The sequence below is a fragment of the Meriones unguiculatus genome, chromosome 12 (genome assembly GCF_030254825.1).
Source record: "Meriones unguiculatus strain TT.TT164.6M chromosome 12, Bangor_MerUng_6.1, whole genome shotgun sequence".
NCBI lineage: Eukaryota > Metazoa > Chordata > Mammalia > Rodentia > Muridae > Meriones > Meriones unguiculatus.
The window spans coordinates 89,888,145-89,913,749 of NC_083360.1; the positions used below are offsets into that span (position 1 = coordinate 89,888,145).

At 40.1% G+C, this 25,605-nt stretch overlaps 1 protein-coding gene across 17 annotated transcripts in view; it reads right to left on the bottom strand.

The window, feature by feature from the left end:
* Positions 1-25,605, bottom strand: part of LOC110542926 (selection and upkeep of intraepithelial T-cells protein 10-like) — a 102,949-nt gene that overhangs the window by 36,507 nt on the left and 40,837 nt on the right. For 14 of the 17 annotated variants that reach the window (XM_060366162.1, XM_060366152.1, XM_060366154.1 and 11 more), the window contains 4 exons: positions 23,524-25,218; positions 17,310-17,348; positions 5,198-5,321; positions 4,068-4,153 (listed from right to left, as the gene is read on the bottom strand). The gene's annotated coding sequence lies outside the window, so the exon portion shown is untranslated. The remainder of the gene's footprint in view (positions 1-4,067; positions 4,154-5,197; positions 5,322-17,309; positions 17,349-23,523; positions 25,219-25,605) is intronic. The other 3 variants (XM_060366151.1, XM_060366153.1, XM_060366161.1) reach the window with 3 other exon arrangements.

The following is a 25,605-nucleotide window of genomic DNA, read 5'->3' on the forward strand; positions in this document are numbered from 1 at the left end:
GAGTGTATTTGTCATAGTGCTCCTCAGTACACTTTTATTTCTCTTTACTAGTTTTCAGCTAATGAAAGTTAATAGAAATATACTGTCTCAAGTAAAAAGGATCTGCAATGTATGTTTCTTTGCTTAAATACTTAAAAATACCAATGAAAGGAAAGGGACGCAAAAACAAACAAACAAAAAAAATCTTGACAGAATAAAACGAGCCTGAAGTCAGTAATAAAGAGTAGCATACTGTGTAATGTGTACAGCCAAGCAAACGAGCAACAACCACGATGACCCACCTCAAAAAAGTGCTCGGAAGTTCCCCTCGTCCTTCTCCAAAGAAGGTAGAGAGCAGATAAGTGGAGGAGGCAGCCAGTGTAGAAAGAACATCATGTGAGTACATTGGGGACCTGAGCGTCAACCAGCTGGGTCCCCATTATTATGACGATCACTACCAGCTGTGCTGTAGACATGTCACAGTCAGAAGGACTTTCTGTATGAACTCTGGAGAGTGGGTGCATCCAGCAGCTTATTTTTCCACTCTGCCATGTACACCTCATTTCAAGAGAAACACGAAGGCGGCACCCCACCCGTATGTAGGATTGTCTGTTCAAACCCATCTTTTAACACCAGGGTTCACCAATAATGTTCAACCAAGCATGAGTTTTAGGTTGACCTGACTGTCCCTGAAAATAAACTATGAAATGATATTGTCCTTTGCCATATGATCTGGGCCACTTAAAGTGGTTACGATGAAGAAATCTCCACAAGGTGTCATAACACAGGGCAATGTTGTGGACTATGTTCTGAGTCTTTGATAGTGGAGACTAAAATGGCTTCACCTCGGCAGGCACCTGAACTGTTATATGTTATATCCACATAGAGATAAAAAAATAAAATTTAAGAATATTTAAACAAACCCCTAGCTTCCACCAACCCAAAAGCTTCATCACATAGCATTGAGGGCTGTAGAAGTTTTAGTGCCTTGATTTATGGTTTCCTGTGTCCTGTTACCTCACGAAACTGTTGCCAGAAGTTCCACCTAAATTTGTGTTGAAGTTCACATACTGCATATATAATTTTTTGGGAAACTCGGGATAGTGATTATCCATAAATATCTGTTTGCTCACAGATTTAATATTTATTTACTGTTTTTCTGAGGAATGGTCATTCTATGTTGCCCAGGATTCCTGGGCCGTAGCCATTTATGTTTGGCTACAAAATAAATTATCTCTTATCTTCTGAGAGGAGGTGGCTTTGCATTGATACTTGAAGCAATGATGAATGTTTCAAAGTTATTTCAAAGTTCAACTTTTGAGAGACAGTTGCTCCTGCACTTGAAGTGAGAATGTGGCAAATCAGAGAAGTGTGGACTGGCAATACCATGAAAGTACTAAAACACACACAAAAACCTGATGAAGCGGATTCTGGAAACTGAAGACTTTTTGATGAGGGAAGTCTAGTGGCTGTTTTCACTTCTGACAAATCTGTGGGAGGGGGAGAAAACAATCATACACAAAAACGAGAACAAAAAAGTTAACCGTCATATGTGGCTGGGATAATCTAGGAGAGGAGCCTTCACAGCAGAGTGATCTGTGCACCTGCCCCCAATGCAAATGAAAGGTGAAGTGTGGGGAGGCAAACCTGTTAGCCCAGGGTTAGGTGTCAGAGTGGAAAGAGAAGGATCCCAAAGGCTTGCTGGTCAGCCAGTCTAGCCAAACACGTGAACCTGAGCTTCAGTGAGAAACCCTGTCCCCAAAGTAAAGTGGAAAGTTACTGGGGTGGATACCTGACCACACTCATACACACACACTCACACACACAGACAAATCAATCAATCAATCAATCAATCAATCAATTTAGTGTTGGGTACTGTAATTAAAGCATTAAATTTTAAAATATAAGTGTTAAACATTAGATCAAAACATTATTTATAAATATAACATCAAAATTAAATATATAGAAAAAAGTCTTTTAAAATGAGGGTAGGATTTACAAAATGAAAACTGTGAAACAGCATTTAGAGAAGTTAAATGCCTACAGGAGTACAAAGCTGTAACAAAGTTGTGGATTGACACAGTATTGTTTGTAAGTTTGCTGTTAATTTTTACCTATAAATTAAACTTAATCCTAAAATCTAAACAATTTTTTTAGAGAGTCAACAGCGCACATATAATTTTGTGGAAAACTCAGAATAGTGATTATCCATAATCATCTATTTTCTCATAGATTTAATATTCATTTGTTTATTTTCCTGAGGCATGGTCATTCTCTGTTGTCCTTGAACTCTTTGGCTCAGACAAACATCTAATATTAGAGATGGTTAAATAATTTAAAATGCATATTTATGGTATATATTGTTGTAACAGGGGCCCATCCCTTAGCCTAACTGACTTCATGATGGAAGTACCATTCAGGCTCTAAAACTCAACATGAAGACTGCCCCATCTGTCAAAGCTAAAACAAAGGCCTAATTCAACAAATTCATAATTCTATGAAAGCCTCATGATTTACTAACCTTGCTCTTTGGCTTTTGTAGTTCTGTTTCTAGTTAACTGTTATTGCTGACTGAACTATGTCAACCTGGAACATGACCTTTGTGTTGAAAAAGAGCTCACACTGAGAAAGGTTCAGTGCTACACTGGGGTTGCGAACACCCAGTGTAGTCACAGGCTGGCTAATAAAGACTTTCTATTACTTACACCCATGTCTGAGCCGCCTTCTCAGGTGCATACCCCACAACACTCTGATATTTGGATAAATTTACAGAACATACTGATGCATATGTTAATCTGTACAGTAAATATTTTTGCTTGGTGTTGTATCTTTTTATTATAGCCCTTCGTAGCAGAAACACTTTGATAGGCAATATGCAGGTGGCAGTGATTCTGCAAGAGCTTGTGGGCATTTAAAAGAGGAACTTCTCCATGACTTAGGCAAATCAGACCCAAGTTCACCTAATGCTTTCACAGACTTCTCTGGGGTGGCCAAGATACTATGCCATGATGCAAGCCCTACAGGGACAGAGCAGCCCCAGACTTGCCCCTGATAGTCAGATGGTCTGATTCCCAATCCCAAGATGTCCTGGGCACCAGGAAATGTGTGACTGTAGCTATCAATGTGGACAAAATGTCTGATCATGGGCATGTATTAGTAGCATGGTTGGCCATGGTTTGCTCCTTGGAAAGAAGCTTCAACAATGAAGTGAACTAGGTGCTTCATCTATGGATGTCAGTTGAACTTTATTTGAACAACTGTGGTGTTTGTTCAGTGAGTCAGCCATGATGAAGAAATAAAAGTTTATGATATCAAAAAACTGGATTTTTCTACCTCCTTCTTCTCTTCCTACTGAAGCCACTGATTGCACAGCTGCCATGAGTAAGGACTAAGCATCCACACATTTCCCACTATTATTATATTGGATAACTTCTTCCATGCAGAAAAGAGCAGTTCATCCTCACTGAGTTAGATAATCAAAACATAAGAACATGTCTTGTTGAGGCGGTATTACAGGAATGCTCTCCTTGTTCTCCTCTAGGAAAACTCGATTAAAATCTGTAGTTAAAACTATCAGAGCTGATCAAAAAGCTTGCTGTTCTATGAAGCATGCTCTCACTTATAACACAGATATGTGTCTACAAGTAGGGTTTAAACGTGTCCTTTCTGTAATCATCAGATTAGTCCAGCCCTGTCATTCCAGCATCTGAGGTTTCTGACAAGGTAGCTGAACCTGAGGGAGTCTGGTTTAAACAGTTTGGCCATGTAGGAAAATAAGGACAAATCATTGTCTTGTAGAGGAACAAACATCTCTGCTTTCATTAGTGCTGTAACAACCTAAAAAAGAGAAGGCAACACATGCTCTGAAACTACCTTTGTCAGTATCCATTTGCCTCTGAACCAACTGTGAAATACAAAGCACTGATCCTCACAAGCTTTCCCCAACCTGGCCATTAGCAAACTTCTCTTGTTGGACAATACACAGTAGGAGCCAATATAGTAGGAAAATTAGGATTAAAAAACTATTTACAGACTAGACTCTATTGCTAGCCACCAACATACCATAAGAAAAGTATTAGAATACTTACCCAAATGTGATTTAATCAATGCAAAATGTCGGTATGTCCTCGCTCCCTCTGTGTTCTCAGAAATAATACTGAAGAGGCTAACGTTACTGTGTGACGAGAAAGAAAGGCAGAGCTAAATTAGCAGCCAGCTCATTCATCGTGCATAATTCAAATTAGTAAACCGGAGCCAAGCCAAGGCAAGTCAGCACCAGAAACAGAAAGCTTTATGAAAGACAACCTAGCAGCTTGATTCCTGAAGGAAGGAAATCCCCTCACTTAACATTGCACAAAAACAATTTGATTTTTCTTTCAGCTTTACTGAAGAAAATGAGTAAAATAGAAGGGTCTATTTAAGATATGCAAGTTAGTATTTGGACTTATAAAACCTGAGTTGCCACAATCAAGCTCATTTGCATCTGTGTTACCTTGCATATGAACTTTTGAGGTAGGTACTCATGAAAATGACCCAGGAGGCACATTGAAGTTTACATTTAGTGAACTGTGCCCGTCTTGTATATTAGATCTACAAAACTCAGTCATCTTGCTCAGCTAAAAAGTTGCTTAGTTATCGCCTCACTTCCTCCTCTTCCTAGTCGTTGCAAACACTGTTCTACTCTCTATTTTTATATGTTTGGGTGTTTTACTTTGCTCGTGTGAGTGAGGTCAAGTATCCGTCTTTCTATTTCTAGTGCTCACATCATACCAGATACACTAGATGCTAGATATGGAACTACAGGATTTAAAACCTTGCTTTGTTTTGTCTCTCTTCGGCCCCAACACGCCTCGTTTTCCTGTTATTTCTCTTTCAGAATGAGAATGCCTATTCTGTGCAGTATGTACACAGTCACAGCTGAGAGTGACTTCGAGCCTCAGAAAAGACTTTGAAATCAGAATTTTTGAAAGAATATTCATACTAGTAAGAACTGAGAGTCTCTGAAGATGGACTAAATACATTATGCATTATGGGATGGCCCTGAATCTTTAGGGGTTAGGAGTAAGTGTCATGGTTTGAATATGAACTACTTCTCACAGATTCCCGTGTCGAACACATGATCACACAGTGATGGCTCTATCTTGGAAGCCTCTGGAAACTCAGGAGCTGAATGAAATGTAGCAGTCAGTTATCCCTGACTCCTTACTGTCCCACTCACCGCTTCCCAGACAAGGTGAAATAAAGAAGGTCCTCTGTCACCAGCTGTCATCAGGATGTTCTGCCTCACAATGGCCCGGAAACAGAGACTGGAAACCACTGTGTGACTCCTCAGAAACCATAAGCTAAAATAAATATATTTTTTCCTTTAAGCTATTCAATTAAGTATTTTGATCATAGAAATAAACTATAACTAGGGATGATTAAAGACAATAAGTTGGCTATGCCTTTTTTTTATAACTCTCAGGATAAAAAAATTTAAACATGTCATTATTTTGATAGATTCAAGAATAAGTATTTGACAAAATTCAGCCATTTATTAATGATTAAGAATTATACCAGAAACATTATATAAGAAATTTATCATGAATGTTATATGTGAGGTTACTGCTTTGTTTTCTCTTTCTTTCACAAAAAGGAAAGGTTACCTCTGGGGTATGAACTTTGTAGACCCAGTTATCACTGTTTTCTGAAGTGCGTTCATCCCTTAGTTTCCATAAGGTATTAGTCATAGGACCGTAGTGTCTACTCATAGACCTCTAAGTTTATTTTGTATAAAAAATACATTATTCTCATCTCACCTATTAAAATCTTCCCCGTGCTTTAACTTATCCTTAGGTTAGTTGTGATAGTCAATCTATAAAACAGTTGCTATACCACTGTGAGAATTAATATAGTTCTCATGTTAGTTTCCCTTAGGAGTAGATTGTTACAAAAAGTAAAAAAAAAAAAAAAAAAAAAAAAAAACAAAAAAAAACAAAAAAAAAACGGCCCCATTCTAACCTGTGTGGCCACATTTTGTCTTCTACAGACAAGAAAATAAGATCAGTACTTGTTCAGTGTGGGCACAACAGTTTCATACTAATTTTTGGCTAATGCTGTATGTACACACAGATGTATAACTGTAGAACCCATAGGCTTAAAGAGCTGCCTTTATTTATGGGGTTAAAACAGCTCTTATATCTTAGATAAAGAGAAAGATGTACTCAGAGAAGGGGCAGTCTGACACCCCAGCCATTAAAGCAAAAAGGTGGCGAGATTAGGAATTTCACAAATTAGATTCCAGAATGAGGATGCAATTTCTTATCAGCCCTTGAGAATGGGTACTTTACCAGCAGGACTCACAAGACTAGTGCTTAGTTATTATCTCAGTTCATAATGTAAACACACCCCAACTGAGGACTTACTTATTTACCCTTTTGCAGTGTGGACAAATATCTTGCTTCTGCATCTCAAGAACCTCCCAGGCGAACAAGTATTTACATAAGAGACTTCTAATATACGTGTCTTCAACTCCAAGCCATAGTCCCCATCAGCCCCAGCCCCAAATGACCAGAACCTTGAAGGAGCTGAGATCAGGTCAGCTTTGTCATTATTTGAAAAAGCACAGGAAGAGTTAAGTCTTTAAAGACTTGTGAAACAAAATAGCTATAGAGGAAACTACGTGGTAAAACCTTTGAGTATGAAATTATGATCGATATTTTCCTTAAGATTTCAGATTGGTATCACAGTTTCTACTGATGACAACTGAGTTCTAGCTTGTCAGCAGTTTGCTTTGCTGTACATATAAATGTTGGTTGATTGTTAGGAGCCAAATGGAATTCTTCACTCTCCCTTCTCATCCATCCAACTTATCACCCTGTGACCATCTCAAAGTCAATTCCTGTCAGAACAAGCATGCATACCATCTGGAATTTTAAACAAATTCTCAGTAATTTGAACAGGGACTGAATCTCCATAGCAGCTGACTTTTGATAAATTATTCCAGTACAGTTTAAGAAATATACCTAATGGTATCACATAGCACAATGCCATTTTCTCTTCTCATGTTGCTATGGCTACAGTGTAAGTGTGTCCCTTAAAAGCCTGTGTGCTGAAGGTTGCTGAGGCAGTAGAATCTTATGAGATGGGGCATGGTGCAAGATAATTAAGTCATTCATTGTGCCACCCACAGAAAGATTTAATTCCCATGGATGTGATTTGTTATGAAAAGCACGCTGGCCTCACTTGATTTCTCACAAGTACTCCCTTAATGGTGATGACATACACCATGAAGCCCATGCCAGAACAGAACTGATAGAGACACAGAATGCTGATTTATAATTACCAGCTTCCAAAACTGTGGCTTAAATAACCCCCCCTTATAAAATATGCAGACTCATTCATGCATTCTGCTATATCTACAGAAAACAGACTAGGAAAGATAGCAAAAGCACAGTAGTTTATCAAGAGACCAATAATATTGGGGGAAATTTTCTTCTCCTGGCAACAACGGGGATTTTCTTAAGTAAACCATTTCTCTACCTGAAATATACAAAGTGGTTTGGTGGTAAAAAGCATGCACCACTCTTAAAATAACAAGTTGGAAACCATTGCTGTAACAATGGATGGCCAAAGAGGAGTTCAGATGAAAGTGGGGGGGATTGGGGGGGGTCCGTCAGTCTTATGTAATTATACACTAATTGTACTCAGTAGGATCATAGTGATCCTCAATAATGCCCATGTACTCAATGTCTACTCACCCATCATAAAACAGTGCTAAGCCCTGTATATATATTGGCTCTGATTTTGATAGCTGTCCTTGGATATTACACTGAACTAACAGTGTAAGCTAGGGCCAGACACTGTTATAGAGGAAACACAAGCAAACAAAGGCAACAGTTATAAAAATAATATTGTGTTGGCTAGGTAGTATCAATAACAAGTCTCCTAGTATGACTTCTGAAAAAGTATATGAGTTTCAAAGTACTGACCCTGCCTCCTGGCTATCTGATCTAGCACGACGCCCACAAAGAAGGTGATTTCCAACTGAGTCAGCTTTTCTTTAAGGGGGTGTATCAGAAAGATTTCCCCAGAGAAATTAAATCATGATTGTGGCCCACGGTGCCCCAGATAAGTTATGTGGAAGGATAATTAGAATCAAGGTGCAGCCCAGCTCAGAGAAATGGAATTTCTTTTAAAGGTCAGAACTTACACTGAAAAGAAGGTACAGAGGACCTAGGGAAAGATCTGGACCAAACCTGGATTGTGCCCTGGTGACTGGGAGGAAGACAGAAGGGTCACTGGCAACAGTGTTTGTTTGTTTGTTTGTTTGTTTGTTTGTTTGTTTGTTATGGTTTAGATCTTAAATGTCACTCCCAAAGACACATATGTTAAACATTTGATCACTAACTTGTGATGTTATGGAGAAGCAGAGGAACCTTCAAGGCTCGTATCAAGTTGGAAAAAGTTGAGTTATTGAGATCCAGCCCTTAAAGAGAATATTGTAATACTAGCTCATAGCTCACTTTTATCTCCCTCTTCCTCCCCCTCCATGTCTCTCCTCACTTCCTCTCCTTCTTTTCTCCCTTTCTTCATCCATTTCTCTTTTCTTCTCAATGGACACAAAGTGATGAGTTTTACTCAGCATTAAATGTCCTATCCACACATCCTGCCACTGCTATCTCCTGCCTCACCACAGAAACTAAATCACCAGAACTAACTAACCACAAACTTAAATCTCTAAAACTCTGAGGCAAAATAATTTTTTCTCTTTATGAGTTATTTTCTCAAGCCTCTTATTTTTTAAACAGAAAGCTAACACATGCTTCCATTCCATTTTTAGATATCCTACCTCATTTCTTCCATTTACACCCCTACCCCACCCTGCCACTTTCCCTGGACTGGTTACTGCCTACTTCTAAATGGTCCTCCTGAGACCTGGAGGGCAGGAAGGGAAAGAGACTGGATCGAACAGAGGGAAGTCTGAATTCTCACAGTACTCTTCACCCAGATGAACTTTGCTTCTCCAAAGAAGATGCATTTAGCACGATTTCAAGCAAGTTTCTTGCACTTTCTAAATCTCCCTTTACTTCTTTTATTTCTCCCTTTACTTTTTAACTTGGTGAAAATTTAAAATGCCACAGACTCTCTTGTTATCATAACAACAGTCCCCCCAAATATGCTGCCACAGGAAACAATGGATACATGCTGAGTTACTGAAAAGGTGGAGATACAGCACAACATCCCAGAGAGTCCCTTCATCTCAGAAGCTGGGATGATTTGTGAATCACCCAGAGTTTCTGAGATCTCACTAACTGGCAGACAGACTGATCCTGTTGTGATCTGGTTTCATAAAGTGATAGACAGACTGTGTGTTAAATACATTTCATATTGCTATATCAAAAAACTTACAAAAGGAGAGGACAGAAGCCCCACAAGGAGAGCAACAGAACCAAAAAATCTGGGCACAGGGGTCTTCCCTGAGACTGATACTCCAAACAAGTAGCATGCATAGAGATAACCCAGAACTCCTGCACAGATGTAGCCCATGGCAGTTCAGTATCCAAGTGGGTTCCATTGTAATAGGAACAGGGACTATCTCTAACATGAACTGATTTGCCTGCTCTTTAATTACCTCCCCCTGAGGGGGAAGCAGCATTACCAGGCCACAAAAGAAGACAATGCAGCCACTCCTGATGAGACCTAATTGACTAGGATCAGAAGGAAGGAAAAGAAGTCCTCCCCTACCAGTGGACTTGGGGAGGGGCATGCGTGGAGAAGGAAGAGGAACAAGGGATTGGGAGGGGAGGAGGGAGGGAACTACAGGGGGGATACAAAGTAAATAAAGTGTAATTAATAAAAAAATTAATTTCCTATTAAAAAAACTTATAGACGGCAACTCAAGGAAGAAAGGATTTTAATTTAGATTCAGTCCATTGTGGTTGGAAGATGTGGCAGTGGAAGTGAGCATGTGTCTGGCTCTGCTGTCCTCCACACATCTTGGAAGAGAAGAAAGCAGAGATCTGGTGGGTTACAGAGCAACCTCATTGAGCAAACTCGCCTCCTTCCAAGTCAGCTGCCACAAGCTGGGAACTAAGTATTCCAATACAAGGGCCCAGAGGGAATGTTTTACATAATACAGTTGAAGCCTAAATTCATCAATTTTTAAAAATTGGAGCAACCTCAACAGAAACAGAAAAAAATATTTTTTTTATTAAAAAAAAAAAAAACGTAATACTTGTGTATGGCGTAACAGGAAGGTTATCCAAAGAGAAAGTGTTCATAAATCACTTGGGCCAGTGAGCCCCAATGAAGCATGACAATACAGATGGTCAGTACTGTTGGTGGAAAGGAAACAAAATTCTGAGGTTTCTAGTGACCATACTAGATTACAAAAACTTTGGAACCGGGAATCAATCATATGCAGTACATGCATCCAGATATCAACTGAGAGACCAGACATAGGAGAATTATAGTCAGAACTAATTACAGGCAATTAGAATTCTACGCATGGTCACAGAAAGCTAAATTAGAATGAATGACACCTGGACATCACGATGGCTTCATAAAAGTAAAGTGTCTGCCATCAAGCCTGAGAACCTGAGTTCAGTCCCGGGGACTGACAGTCTGGAAGAGGAGAACCAACATCTGCAGGTTGTCCTCTTGCCTCCACAGGCAGGCCCACAAATATACACATGTAAATGCTCATGGACAAGTAAGCAATCACATAAATGTATAATTTAAATTTTTTTAAATATAAAGAAATAGTGACTTTTATTAAAAAAAAACTATACAAAAAAGTAGGTGGTACTGGCGATCTTTCCTTCGACTTAAGTAGCCTAAAATCACAGAACGAGTCAACAAAACCGGGCTATAATGTATGCCTGAGGCCTCTGCACCTTCTCCCATCCACTGCTGAAGGAAGACTTTTTGGTGACAACTGGACAAGATGCTGATCTACGAATATAGCAAAATATCATTAGGAATCATTCCAGCATTCTTATGGCCACAGAATCATCCTAAAATCATAGAACTAATCAAAAAGTCCATGGATTACTCTTAAACTTGGGGGAAATAAGCCCCAAGAAACAGTAATGGCACACACTGACACGTAAGGTTTCACTAGTCACACTTAAATACTGTGGTATTCGAAAGATTTGATGTCAGACTGGGGCTATGGAGTAAGGTGGACAGACTGGGAGCTCTCTTGAAGCACTAGGAAGTATTTGCCCTCCTGCTCCTCTATTCTTTAATTCCCCTTCACATGGCAGCAATGTCATCAGCCAAAAGCAATGTCTCAAGAGATAACATGTAGGGGAGCTGGAGTGATGGCTCGGTAGTTAAATGCAGTAGCTGTTTTTGTAGAGAATGGGAGTTCAGTTCCCAGCGCCCCAGCTCTCAACCACTTCTAACTCTAGCTCCAGAGATTCAGTGTATACACACACAAACACACACACACATCAAAAAGGAAAAAGAAAGAAAAAATGTTTTTAAATAAGTTAAATGGATATTGGTATGATGGGGAAAGTTTATACTTTGAATTTAAAATCCAAACTATGAACCAAAAGGTTGAGGATGATCTTTACTCCAGAAATCATGGACAACGTGGTTTACTGATGACCACAAAGCAGGATGCAGGTGGCCATCTTCCATGGTGACAGTAGGGTATGGAACACTACTAGTTTGTGAGCTCTTGAAAGACTGTAAATTAGAATCTTGGAACATAGAATAAACACAAAATTCACAACAGCTTCAGATATAGGGGTTGAGTATTACAGAATGGCACATGAAACTACTATATCTCTATCTGTGGTATAGATGTTTCTTCTTTCTCAATGTCCTTAACGAAGTGTTCTGAACCCTAACTGGTTCTGTATTTGGAAGACATGTAAAAACCTTCTTCATATTTCTCTGCAAGCTACAGGAAGAGAAATCTGGGTACTACCTCACCACAAAACCTTTGACCTACATTATGTCCCTGTGATCTGTCCTGCCTACAAGATGAGATGGAGCAAAGGTGGTACAGAACTTTTGTGAGTGGCCTTTGCCTGATTTAATTTAAGACCCATACCACAAGAGGGAGCCCATGCCCTATCTCCACAGGAACTGGACACTAAATAGCCTAGAGACTTAAGGATACAAACAATCCTTTAATCCAGGACACAGAGGCAAGCAGACATGAGTTCAAGGCCAGCTTGATATAGAGCAAGTATCAGGTAAAGAAAAGCTTAGGTCCAGGCTCAGTGGTATATGCCTTTAATCCCAAACAATAAAGGTAAAGTTAGTTTTTAGGAGGAAGCACCCATGTTTGAAAGCAACACCTAATTTAGGGCAGAAACAGTGATGAACCAGAGAAAGAATAAAGCATGCCCAACTCTCACAAGAAGAGAGGAAAGGGAAGCTACTTCAGGGACAATGCAAAGGGAGAAAAGGCAATTTTACCAGTAAGAGAGATATGGGTTGCCGAGAGAGAAAGAACTCAGGTGAAGACTGAATGAGCCAGAGATTGAGAAGGAGCCGGGAGATTAGAGAAGACTTCTTGAGTTAGATGGGGCCAAACAGAGCAATTCAAAGGCCAAGAGAAAAGCTAGATTTAATAAGTCAGCTGGGAGAGGAGTTTGAGCCAGAACAGCTCAATTGAACCAGCAGCCCAGAGCTCAGTAAGAACAAGAAAGGGTGAGAGGACCTAAAACCGCTGCTCAGATGTAGCCCACAGACTCTGTCTCCACGTGGTGTGTTCCCTAGTAAGGGGAGCAGGGGCTGTCACTGGCATGAACTCAGTGGCAGGCTCTCTGATCACCTTTCCCGGGGGAGAGGGGCTGCAGTCTTGCCAGGCCACAGAGGAAGACAATGCAGCCAATCCTAATGAGACCTGATAGGCTAGGGTCAGATAAAAAGAGAGGAAGACCTCCCCTATCAGTGGACTAGGGGAGGTGCATAAGAGGAGAAGAGGGAGAGCAGAATTGGGAGGACATGAGGGAGGGGGACACAGCCAGGATACAACGTGAATAAATTGTAATAAATATTAAATAAAAATTTTTAAATAAATAAATACTAACCTGAAAAAATGTAATTTCATTAAATTATAAAAAAATAAGAAAGGGTGAGATTATTCACCAGTAAGTCTCAGAGGCTGAGAGCATTGTAGGCCTAGATTAAATTGTATGGAGGCTAGAAACTTCCAGGACTAGGACTAGGCTACGAGACAGAAGGAGGCCTTTGACAAAATCCAACACCCCTTTCATGATGAAATTCTCAGAGAGATCAGGGATACAAGACACATACCTAAATATAATAAAGGCTACATACAGCAAGCCAATAGCCAACATAAAATTAAATTGTGAGAAATTCAAAGCAATCCCACTGAAATCAGGGACAAAACAAGACTGCCCACTTTCTCTGTATCTATTCATTATAGTACTTGAAGTTCTAGCTAGAGCAATAAAAGAACTAAAGGAGATCAAAGGGATACAAATTGGGAAGGAAGAAACCAAAGCATCTCTATTTGCAGATGATATGATAGTCTACATAAGCTACTCCAAAAATTCCACCAGAGAACTCCTATACCTAATAAATACTATCAGCAAAGTGGCTGGATAAAAGATTAATTTAAAAAAAAATCAGTAGCCTCCTATACACAAACAACAAGCAGGTCGAGAAAGAAATTAGGGAAACTACACCTTTTATAATAACCACAAATAATAGAAAGTATCTTGGAGTAACTCTTATCAAGCCAGTGAAAGACCTGCATAACAAGAACTTCAAGTCTCTGAAGATACAGAAATTGAATAAGATATCAGAAGATGGAAAGATGTCCCATGATTGGTAGGATCAACATAGTAAAAATGGCTATCTTGCCAAAAGCAATCTACATGTTCAATGAAATTCCCATTAAAATGCCAACATAATTCTTTACAGACCTTGAAAAAATTTTCTCTACTTCATAGGGAAAAAATAAAAAAAAAAAAACAAGAATAGCTACAACAATCCTATATAATAATGGAGGTATTTCCATCCCTGACTTCAAGCTATACTACAAAGCAATAGGAAAAAAAAAAAAAGACTGTGTGGTATAGAAATAGACTGGTTGATAGATGAAATTGAATAGAAGAGCCAGAAATAAAACACATACCTAAAGTCACTTGATTTTTGACAAAGGAGTCAATACTATACAATAGAATAAAGGCAACACCTTCTACAAATGGTGCTGGTCTAACTGGATGTCTACATGTAGAAGAATGCAAATAGATCCATATTTATCTCCCTGTACAAACCCAAATCCAAGTGGATCAAATACTTCAACATAACACCAGATACACTAAATCTATTACAAGAGAAAATGGGGAAGAGCCTCAAACACATTGGCACAGGAGACAACTCCCTGAACAGAATACCAACAGTTCAAGCTCTAAGATCAACAATTAATAAATGGGAATGTTTTAAATTGAAACGCTTCTGTAAGGCAAAGGATACTATCAATAGAATGAAACAATAGTTCAAAGATTAAGAAAAAATCTTCACCAATTCCACATCCAACAAAAGGCTAATATCCCAAATATATAATGAACTTAAGAAATCAAACACCAACAAACAAAATAACCCAATATAAAAATTGGTTGCAGAACTACACAGAGAGTGTTCAACAGAGGAACCTTGAACGGCAGAGAAGCACTTAAAGAAGTGTTTAACATCCTTAGTAATCAGGAAAATGCAATCAAAATGACTCTGAGATTCCTTCTCACACTGGTCGGAATGGCTAAGATCAACATCTCAAGTGAATCAGGTTGGGGGTTTATTGTAATATATTAACTACAATCCTTTCAAAAAATAAAAGTTTAGACACAACCAAAGATTTTCCTGTAGTATATGCTCATAAAATGAAACACTTTTCCTTTCATGTGATTGAGAGGCAGACAATGCAGATGTGATATAAGATAGATAGATAGATAGATAGATAGATAGATAGATAGATAGATAGATAGATAGATAGATAGATAGATAGATAAAAATCTTTTGGACCCTGCTTTGCTAGCTTGGAAGTATTTTTCTTTCTTAAGATCATCTGACCTCTGATTGTTGTCTAAATGGCCTCTAGAAATCAAACTATATATTTTTCAGACCCAAAGAGTAAGAAAAAGAAAAGTCAAATGGCACCTGGATCAACTCAAGCCTCTTTGAAAAGCTTCCTCCAAGCTAACCAGGTCTCATTTGTCACTACAACATGCTATAACAAATTGACCAGGGCCAACAAGATAGAAATCACTTGAGCTGTCCACAAAGGGAAATTTTTCACATAAAAATATTCTCAAGCTAAAGTTATAGAAAGTGTTTCATTAATTCTGTGAGGTTTAAAGGTAGCGGGTGAAAAAGAGAAATTGTTACCAATGGGTTATGAAATAATGTCAAACAAAAGAATCCAAGGAGTTACAATACCGTGCATGAAGATTGAGAGTCAAACCCCCTTGAAGAAAGCATGGCTCCAAAAAAAAAAAAAAAAAAAAAATCACTCTGCTAAGTGAAGGAAGTTAACCAGCATTGAACTGGAAAAATGGCTCCATACTATTAAGGATACAAAGATGCTGAAGACATTCTTTAGAGGTTTTCTAGTATGGAAGAAGGATGGTATTGGACCACATTTTCCTATAGGAATAGCTTTCCATTAGCAGAGAAGAGGCTGCCAGAAAAACAAATGAGTAGACAAAAAAACAAAAACTGGAATTAATCCATAAAGCTGCTATTGTCAGGCAATGGATTCTGTAAATGTCAATCAGATTAGGTTGTTTTATAGTATTGTAAGAACCTTCTATTAATTTCTGACTTCTTCTTCAATCAAATTTCAATCAAATACAGGTCCATGATTGGGCCTTGAAGTGAGAAAGCAATTGGAAATAAAAGGGAGTACAATATCAAAGGCAACATGATAGAGCCTTCAAGGAAAAGAGATAGCTGTGAAGGAAAACATACAGCTGGTTAATAGTTTTAACCACAGTGTTTAGCAAAGTAGGTCCAGTAATGGTTGCCATCTGCTGAGCTTTATCTATGACGACCAGCTTCTATTCCAACCAGCACCTTATTTAAACAATTTGCTCTGATTATTTCTGCCATAGTTCCCAGCTGTAACTCAAGGACTCCCAATAAGCTCAAAGTCAAATGGGATTGGTCCATATATCCGACCCTCTTCTGAGATTCAATAAAGGATAGGCAACTTAATGTAGGTGGAGCATAAAACTAACGATGCCAGTATCTACAGGAGTCCTGAAAGGCACTGTAACTACTGTAACTGTAGTTACATTCAGTGGTACAGGTTGTTGTTAAATTTTATCAGTGCATGTAGGTTACCATGTGTGTCTTCCTCAACCTTATGACACCCAAAATTTTTATGGATTTACCAGACTTGCAGCTTAAGGGGACTTACCTTCCCTTGTCACTCTTTCAGGGTATACATGTTATACTTGTCTATCCTCCAGAGCTTCTGCCGAATGTGTAAGACACTCAGAAGTTCACATGATATCATCTACACTCACAGTCGGTGTGCAGAATAACGAAGTGGAATCCTGAACTACCACCCCATGCCAAATGATGGCGCAATGTAAGTAACTCGGAAAGTGGGCATTCTCGGGGTCTGGTGCTATCCGATCCAGGAGAGTACAAACAGGTCCCGCTCTTCAGCTGCTAGTGAAATAATAGTAGCACAAATGCTATGGAAGTAGTTAATTGATCAAGAGGAAACTCATTCATGGTAGTGTTAAGTCCAGGCAAGAACCAGTGGCCAGGAAGTCCTTGGGCTCTAAGAAGGAACCCACTACTAGTATTTTGCTAAATTAACATAGTATCAAACTGCCTTTTAAATAAATATTTCTATACCCACAGATTAATAAAGCCTATTAGAGAAACTTTTGTGCATGGTGGTTAATGCTGAAACTAACAACTGCTCTGACTACACAGAAAAGTGCTCAGCCATAAATGGATCTTTTATATCATAAACTCTTCTCCCAAGGCTCGGGAACTATCACGGTGTTTTAAAGTATTCATTGTAAAGGTGTTTCATTTTCTTGGTTATGTTTATTCCAAGGCTTTTAAAGGGCTATTGTGACAGAATTTCTCTTCATCATGTTATACTTAATCCACTAAATATTAAAAAAAAAGTATATTGGAAATGTCAAGAGAGAAGCAATAGAACATATAAAGGCAGACCTCTCACAGTCACCCAAGCCAGATAAAAAAACTGTCCTCCCCCAAAAAAGATAATTATAAGTCAATCTTCCTAATGAGCATACACTCCAAAAATTCTCAATAAAATATTTGTAAACATAATAGAAATCAGATGAATTCCCTGTTAACTTTCGCCATACCTTTAAGGAAGAACCAACATCAATGCTTCTCAAATAACTCTAGAATAGAACAGAAAGGAATATTATCAATTCTTTAATGAAGCTAGTATTATCTTGATTAAAAAAAAAAACAGAAAAAGACACAAGTGAAAAAAAATGATTGATCATTCTGTCTGATATAGATACAAATGTTCCCAATAAAACACTTCAAAATGGTTATCAAAAACAGATCAAAAAGATTATTTACCATAATTAACTTGGCTTTATTCCAGAGATGCAGGAATGATTCAACTCACATAAATCAATAAATGTAACCCACTACACAAATGGATTCATGAACAGATGTCATAATTATCCCAATAGATGCAGAAAAGACCTTATACAAAATTCAGCATCCCTTCCTGACAAAACCCACGAGGAGCTTACAAAGAAAATGTTCTTACATAATTAATGCTATTGAAAAAAAAAACAACTAGTATTCAATGTTATACTAAATGAAAATAAAAACTCAGAGAATTTCCACTAAAATCAAGAACTGGCAAATGGATATTAGACATATAATATAGGATAAACATACTAAAATCTGTACACCTAAAGAAACTAATCAAGGAGGAGGACTCTGGCTAAGTTGTTCAATCCCCATTCAGAAAGGCAAAGAAGAAGGACATCAGAAGAGGGAGAAAACAGAGAATAGGACAGGAGCCTACAACAGAGGGCCTCTGAAAGACTCTACCCTGCAGTGTATCAAAGCAGATGCTGAGACTTATAGCCAAACTTTGGGCAGAGTGCAGGGAGTCTTATGAAAGAAGTGGGAAATAGTAAGATCTGGAGAGGACAGGAACCCCACAAGGAGAGCAACAGAACCAAGAAATCTGGGCCCAGGGGTCTTTTCTGAGACTGATACTACAACCAAGGACTATTCATGGAGATAACCTAGAACCCCTGCACAGACGTAGCCCTTGGCAGTTCAGTGTCCAAGTGGGTTCCATAGTAATGGGAACAAGAACTGTCTCTGACAGGAACTGATTGGCCTGCTCTTTGATCACCTCCCCCTGAGGGGGAAGCAACCTTGCCAGGCCACAGAGGAATACAATGCAGCCACTCCTGATGAGACCTGATAAGCTAGGATCAGAAGGAAGGAGAGGAAGACCTTCCTTATCAGTGGACTGGGGGCAGGGCATGGGTGGAGAAGAGGGAGGGAGGGTGGGATTGGGAAAAAGAAATTATAGAAACAACTCCATTCACAATCATCTCAAAAAATTATCTTGGAATAAAAACAGAACTATAAAAAGAAAAAAAAACAATGATCTGCTCTATTTTATTGAACTCTGTGGTAACCTCTTTTTTAATCTATAATTTTATTAACTTGGGTAGGTCTTCTCTCTTTTTCACTTGGTTTACTTAGTCTTCTAAGAACCAATTCTTTCTATGATTGATTTCTTCCCTGGTCTTGATCTCATCTTGTGGAGTCTGCAATGTGAGTCTGATGTGAGACCCACGCAGTCCTGCAAAGACCATTAAGCCTGAAGACACCTAGAAAACACCCTGCTCCCCCGTTGGCTTCCCCAGAGGAGAAAATTGTGTCCATGGTGTTCCTTCTCTTGCAGCTCCAATTGCCAGCAGGAGACAGTCACAAGACCACCTGATCCTGTCCCTTCAAAGGCATCTCCCTGATGACTTTGGCTGGGTGCATTCCAGGGCCAAACATTTTATTTCCAATGTATCTACTAAAGGAGATGACAATTCTTCCTCCCTCATTCAAGAAGATGGCAACTATTTATATAGTCACATACTTGCCTGATAAAGAGGGGGAAGCCCTTCCATGATAGCAGAAAAACTACAAAAGAGATTTTTTTCCCTCCTTATAGTCATCCTTAAAGGATGAGCCACCTGTCAATTCAGATATGGAACTTTTTACTGTGGATGCTGGAGCCTACAACGGAGGAAATAGCCCTTGACATAAAAAGACTCAAAGATGTAATATATTGAGAAAGGGGACAGCTTGCCTGTGTCAAGAAATTTAAAACAGAGCCAAATTCTATAGCTCCTAGAAGCTGTTGAGGGCCCCAGGACTCTGACAGAGGTGCAGTTCCAGGCTCACACAGAGCCCAACGTCAAGTCCATGAAGACAGCCCCACAGTCTCCTCCCATTACCCCCAGAGATGGTTCACTCTCTATGCTCTCAGAGTGCCCTCATATAAGCCTGAAGAAAGAAAAGGAATAACTGATTAAGGGGTTATTGAAAATCAGGTAGACTGGCTATTTACCACAGAGCGCACTAACTTCCCACTCTCTGATAGACCCTGGTGTAAAGTCCTTTAGAACTTTACTGGTGCCAATGCAGAGCAATTTCTTTCTTCAACAGACACTATTGATGTATTTTTAGTCTGTGGTTATCAGTGCGACTTGTCCAATTCAGATTCACAGGACAGGAACCCCACAAGGAAAACAATAGAGCCAAAAAACCTGGTTTCAGATCCAATACAACCTCAGAAAATTCATGCATGCCCATCCTACCCAAATGAACCACTTCTTGATCATTCCCTGACAAAGTTTCCTGTATGTTCATTTCATCATGTTTATCATTCTTTGGAATGGTTTTTTTATGGATTATTTATTTCCTCCCCAAAACACACAAGCTTGGGAATAGGAAATTTTGTTTGCTATATTCATAACGCTATATTCATTGCTTTAACCAAGGCATGTTCATATGAGATGCTCAAATCGTTGAATAAGACAAATCCAGGAGGTATGGAGAGGAGAGATGCTTCAGATCCTGCACAAAACACAGCTCTCCCAGGCTCAGCCCCATCCTCAGAGTCCTAATTCATCTCAGTTCCATTCATCTTTTCTCAGGGCTAGAAAGCCTAGAATGATTTGATTGCTCTTCCTCCACCTTTTTTGCATCTCAAGATTCTGTGCTTCTAGTTTTTTTGATTATCCGATCTCTAGGGTACATTTCAGACTTACTGTACTGTAGGACAAACTTCGTAAACACAATGATTGTGATTGTGATCATCAAACTACCTTTTTAAAATCATATCTGCTTGTGTTCTGGAATTCAGAGGACTGAAATAAAAAACAAAAGCAATAAATGTGTAACCGAAGAAAAAAATTTCTCTACTTGTCATAGAAGACAAAGCTGGTTGTTTACCCCAAGCAGAACTGTTGGCGCTCACTTTTCAAACACTACTTTATTTGGGGGTTCCTTAAAGCTTATACCTCCCTTCCAACTCCCCATCCCCAGTTAGAGGAAGAAGAAGGTTGTAAGGAAAAGGAGACATAGCCCTCTTCTTCCTGCTGGGAAGGGTCCTAAGATTCTTTTAGGGACATACAAACATCTGCCATCAGGAAATCCAGAAGTCCAGGTAACCAGCAAACCAGCAAGCACAGCAAGCAGTCATCCTGTTTCCTCTAAGCCACCTTGCCTTCTTCCTCTGGGCTGTCATATTTACACCCCTCAAAGTCTTTAGAATTCAACTGATTCCAGCTGACAAAATTATCTCATCCGCCTGAGACAATTAACAGGTGTGGACAAACTAAAACCCCCCACTTGGGATTATAACAAAAGCATGTTTACATATCATACACCAAAACGTCCACAACACAGAACTATGCCAAGAACTTGTCTAGTCCAAAGCCTTACCCTCTCTGCAAGAATTCAAAGAGAAGGAGAACTGTTTGGACTTTGAATGAATGTCTCAAAAGCAATTCTGCTGCCTATTTCAAATGTCTGTAATTTAGAATGCCAGACTGGTAGGGTATAGTCAAAGGCTGAGAGACGGTGTAAGTGGATGGATGGATGGATGGATGGATGGATGGATGGATGGATGGATGGACAAATGAAGGCATTAATGATAAAATATAAAGGATGTTTGTTCTCAGCCATTTTTTTTGTAATTGTAAGTGGACAGCCAGACTTACAGACACATAACAATGATTTCGACAAGGTTGGACAGAAGCATATGCACACCTGTTAAATGTTCCTTTGAACAGAAGCTGCAGTCTATATAAGTGTTTGAGTGCCCTCTAGAGGTCAAACTTGTACTGCAGGCTTTACAATGACTACCAATAGACAAATGATTCTCCAGAAAGGTTGTCAGTACAGCATGATGACCCCTGCTCATGGCAAATGGTTGGCAGAAGGCAAATTTGCACAGGCAGAGGCAAAAATCTACCTCAACTTCCCTGATCACCACAGAGCACACTAACTTCCCATTCTCTCAAAGACCCCGGTGTAAAGTCCTTTAGAACTTTACTGGTGCCAATGCAGAGCAATTTCTTTCTTCAACAGACACTACTGATGTATTTTTAGTCTGTGGTTATCAGTGTGACTTGTCCAATTCAGATTCACAGGGCACTTCCTGGACTGGGAGGGTCATCAGCCTCCCTCTTCTTCCCATGAGAGAAGCATCCTGGACATCCTGGAGATTTCTGAAATGCCCTCAGAACCAGATTCCCACTACTGGAAGATCACATTCTACCATTGCCAGGAACCTTAAACATCTGCATACTTGTACCTTTGTGTAATGGAAATCACCGGGAGGCAGCAAGACTCACTGCTGACATCCCAGCCCTGACATTTTCGAAATGTACAAAGTGCTGACACTTAGGCAAACTGATTAACCACTTTGGGATGATATTTTCCAGTGTTGTTAAATGGAATAAGAAAACTTATCTGTTGGCCACATGGTAAGAATTAGCAATAGTGTTTACTATTTACATAGAACCTAGCACAACTCCTGAAGCAAAGTACTAAGAAAATTCTCAGTTATCCTGTTGTGATGACAATTTCCAGATATGAGATTATTTCACCTATTTTTTCAAAATATTATTTTTATATACACATGTATGATAGGTGAGACAGAAGTTAACACATTTTTTCCACCCGGAGGAACTTCCTGCTGCTGTAATCTGACAACTCTCGGATAGCCTGTTACCTTGATACAGTCCTTTGATTTTGCTCCTAACACTTTGGCTGTATCCTTCAGCTACTGCAAACAATGACTGGGTGCACACTGGGAAGTAAAATGACTCTAATGGGATTCTTTGAGGCCAACAGAGTGTCCTTTGCACAGTAACCTACTCTGGAGAAGCTGAATTGCTCTAGCGTCCAACCTATCTCTTGCTACCCAACAATAATCAAGATCAGACCCTACAGACTGAGTTCATTTGAGGGTATTGCGAAACTTTTCCTGCCAAACAAAATTCTTGGAAAAGTCGGGAAGGGGAGGTATCACAGGCAGCTAGGCCTTGAGCAATAAATAGAAGAGGTCATGCAACCTGTTTTCATGATCAGGTGTCTGCAGCATGGCACCTGGTGTTGGGTAGCACTCAATCAGGGCTGGCTCTTACTGCGGACACTGTTCCATGTGGTTTCTTGTTAATCTGATCCAGAGCTCGTGCCATCTGGTTGTAGCCCATCTGGGCTCACTTAGCCATCTCTTGTGAATGCTTACCCAATGACCTGAGAGAGTTCAGGAGTACTCAGGGCAGAAGTCTAAAATGTGCTTCACACGTTTCCTTTTTCTGCACGTGGTTTCCCCAAAGCACCTCCGAACAATGCCTGCCCTCTGAATGATGCTAATAGGAGCAGCTCACTCTACAAATCTCTGCTTGTTTCAAGAATAGCTGCCCGCTTTGAAGCCAGCCTTTTCTTTGTCTTTTCCCCCTCGGTGTTATATTGCATGCAAGAAAACAGGGAGGAGGAATAGAGAAGGAGATACAGTAATAGTGCTTAAGGAAGTGACAAAGTCCAGAGGCCTGGAAATATCTCCCCAGGGTGTCTTTCTCCAGCAAGCCCACATTTGCCCCACAAATCATGCATGCCGAGACAATACCATGGCAACCGAGGCAAAATGGCCGGTTGAGAGAAAAGTGGTGCTGCCGTTCTCTCTGCCCCAAGTGCAGCTTTCTTATAATGCACACTTAATTACATCAGAGCCATGGAGAATAAATCAGATCCCCTGGGCCCGTTGCCGAGATCTCCTCACGGATGGAAACATCCGCATCCGTGTCTAGGTTTATGGGTGACGAATGTCAGCACATTGTCCTGACGGTAAAATAACACCATCCGCCATAGAACACAGGTTGCATGTAGTCAAATTCCTCAAAAAGCAATTTCTGAATTAGAGGTGATAACAGCCCTAAAATAGTTCAAGCGCTTTTAAGCCTTCCTGCTACCCTAGAGTCACCTAAGGAGCTTTTTTTAAAAGAAAATTTTGTTACTCTTTACCTTATTTATTTACTTTTTATGTGCACATGTTAGGGAAGGAGTTGTGGGTGTCATGGCCCTCACGAGAAGGTCATAGCGATTCACAGGAGTCAGATCTCTCCACCTCGTGTGTCCTCAAGATAGAAGTCATGTCATCAGACTGGGCATCAGACACCTTAGACAGCTGAGCCATCTACCCAAGGGCCCTAAGTTTCAAAAAGAAAAAAAGAAAGTACACACCCCACTTCAGACATGTTAAGACGGCATTCTTTGAGACGGGGTCCAGTTTTCAGTACTTTTTAACCCCCCAGATGACTGGTAAACGCAGCCCAACCCTATGAATACACAAGCAGAGGCTTGGAAGTTCCTCAGCTGATGGTGGCTGTACATAATCTCAGATATGTTGTGGCGTTCTGGGTCTAGCTCACACCTATCCTTTTCACTCCATCTAGCTTCCGTCTCTGCTTCATCCCCTAAGTCACTAGAGTCATGTGGCTCTCCTACAGCACTCCAGAAACCCCATTCCTAAAACAGCCTTCTACCTTTTGGATCCACCACACCCTTCCCATGCAGTGATTTTTTTTTCTTCCTTTATTGAAAGTCATTGCAAACAGACTAGATGAATAATTGTTATTGACTGAACTACTGCACAAACGGGTTACAGAATTTAATGGTAATGAGTTGTACATTCCCAAACAGCTAGATAGAAGGAGTTTTTAATTAAAATTTTTATATTAATTACAGTTTATTTACTTTGAATCCTAGCTGTGGCCCCCTCCCTCATTCCCTCCCAATTCCACCCTCCCTCCCTCATCTCCTCCCTGCCCCTCTCTAAGTCCACTGATGGGGGAGGTCCGATAGGAGGATTTTTTTTTTCAATGCAGTTTATTCAGGAACCTTGAACAATCATCTGACCCTGGGGAAAGCCAGCCCACAGCTTAAATAGCCTCTGGGTAGCCAACCCAGGCGTGCCACGTGGGCAATGCAGATAGGTCCACATACATGGAAGCAAGCCAGATCCTCAGCCTTAGCCAAATGTGGAGTTGTTTGTGACAGAGAGCACTCACCATCAAGAAGGTGGAAGGCGGAAACCAGCTCCATCTTTAAGGCATGGCATTCCGCAGCTCTCTACAGTTCCCCCTTTTTGTTTTAGATGCATCAGGCAAGAGTAGAGGTCTGATCTCTGATATTAGAAATAAATTGGGACTTTGTACCGATGTTCATTTAGGTGTCATCCACCTAAAGAACATCAGACCTGTCCGATACCTTTTTCTCAGAGGCGGGACCTGGGGCATCAACCCGCATGCAATCAGACATGCTCTTCTCTGGGTCAAAAGCGGCTGACCCTGAGTGCAGTGCTTAGCTTCACATCCTGAGCGTAACATTTTGGCTTTTTATGGTAGCCAACCATGCTTGGGGAGACTGTCCTGCTTCAATGACCATTCAAAGGCCTGAATGGTCATGGCTGCATTACGCTGTTGTGAGACTCTAATCTTGCATATATACCACAGGCAAACCAAGGAGACCAACACCAGAAGGCCTGCTAACGCTCCCATGCCCGCCCATTCCTTCAGATGATTCATGGCTGCAGCAATCCATGATGATAATCCTGTGGCTAGTCCTGCGTCCACTCTGGTAGAATTTTCCATGACAATGGCCACTCTCAGCTGCTCCATCGTAGTATCGAATTCTCCAGTCCAATTACCTAAAATATAGCTAGACAATTGTTTAGACAGATTTGCAGCACAGGGAAAATTCTCATGTTGTATGCTAGTGACTCAACGTCCAGCATATTTTCATTGACAGCCAAGTTGAGCGATTTGCCATAGGGTATCAATTTGCTCCTGCACGAGGTCAATCCTCTGATTGAACACCATCAAACCTCCTTTTAGTTGAGCATTAATTCCTTTTTGTACATCTAAGGCATGAGCTACATTGGCTAAAAGGTTATTCAGGGTCTGAGCAGTCTGCACAGTATGACTCACGGCTAATGCCGTGGTGGTAGCTCCAACAGCCGCCAAGGATTTTTAATACTCCTACCCTCTGAACTATTCTAACTGAAGTAAAGGCATGAGAGAGCAGACATGCAAATTCCTCAGCTAT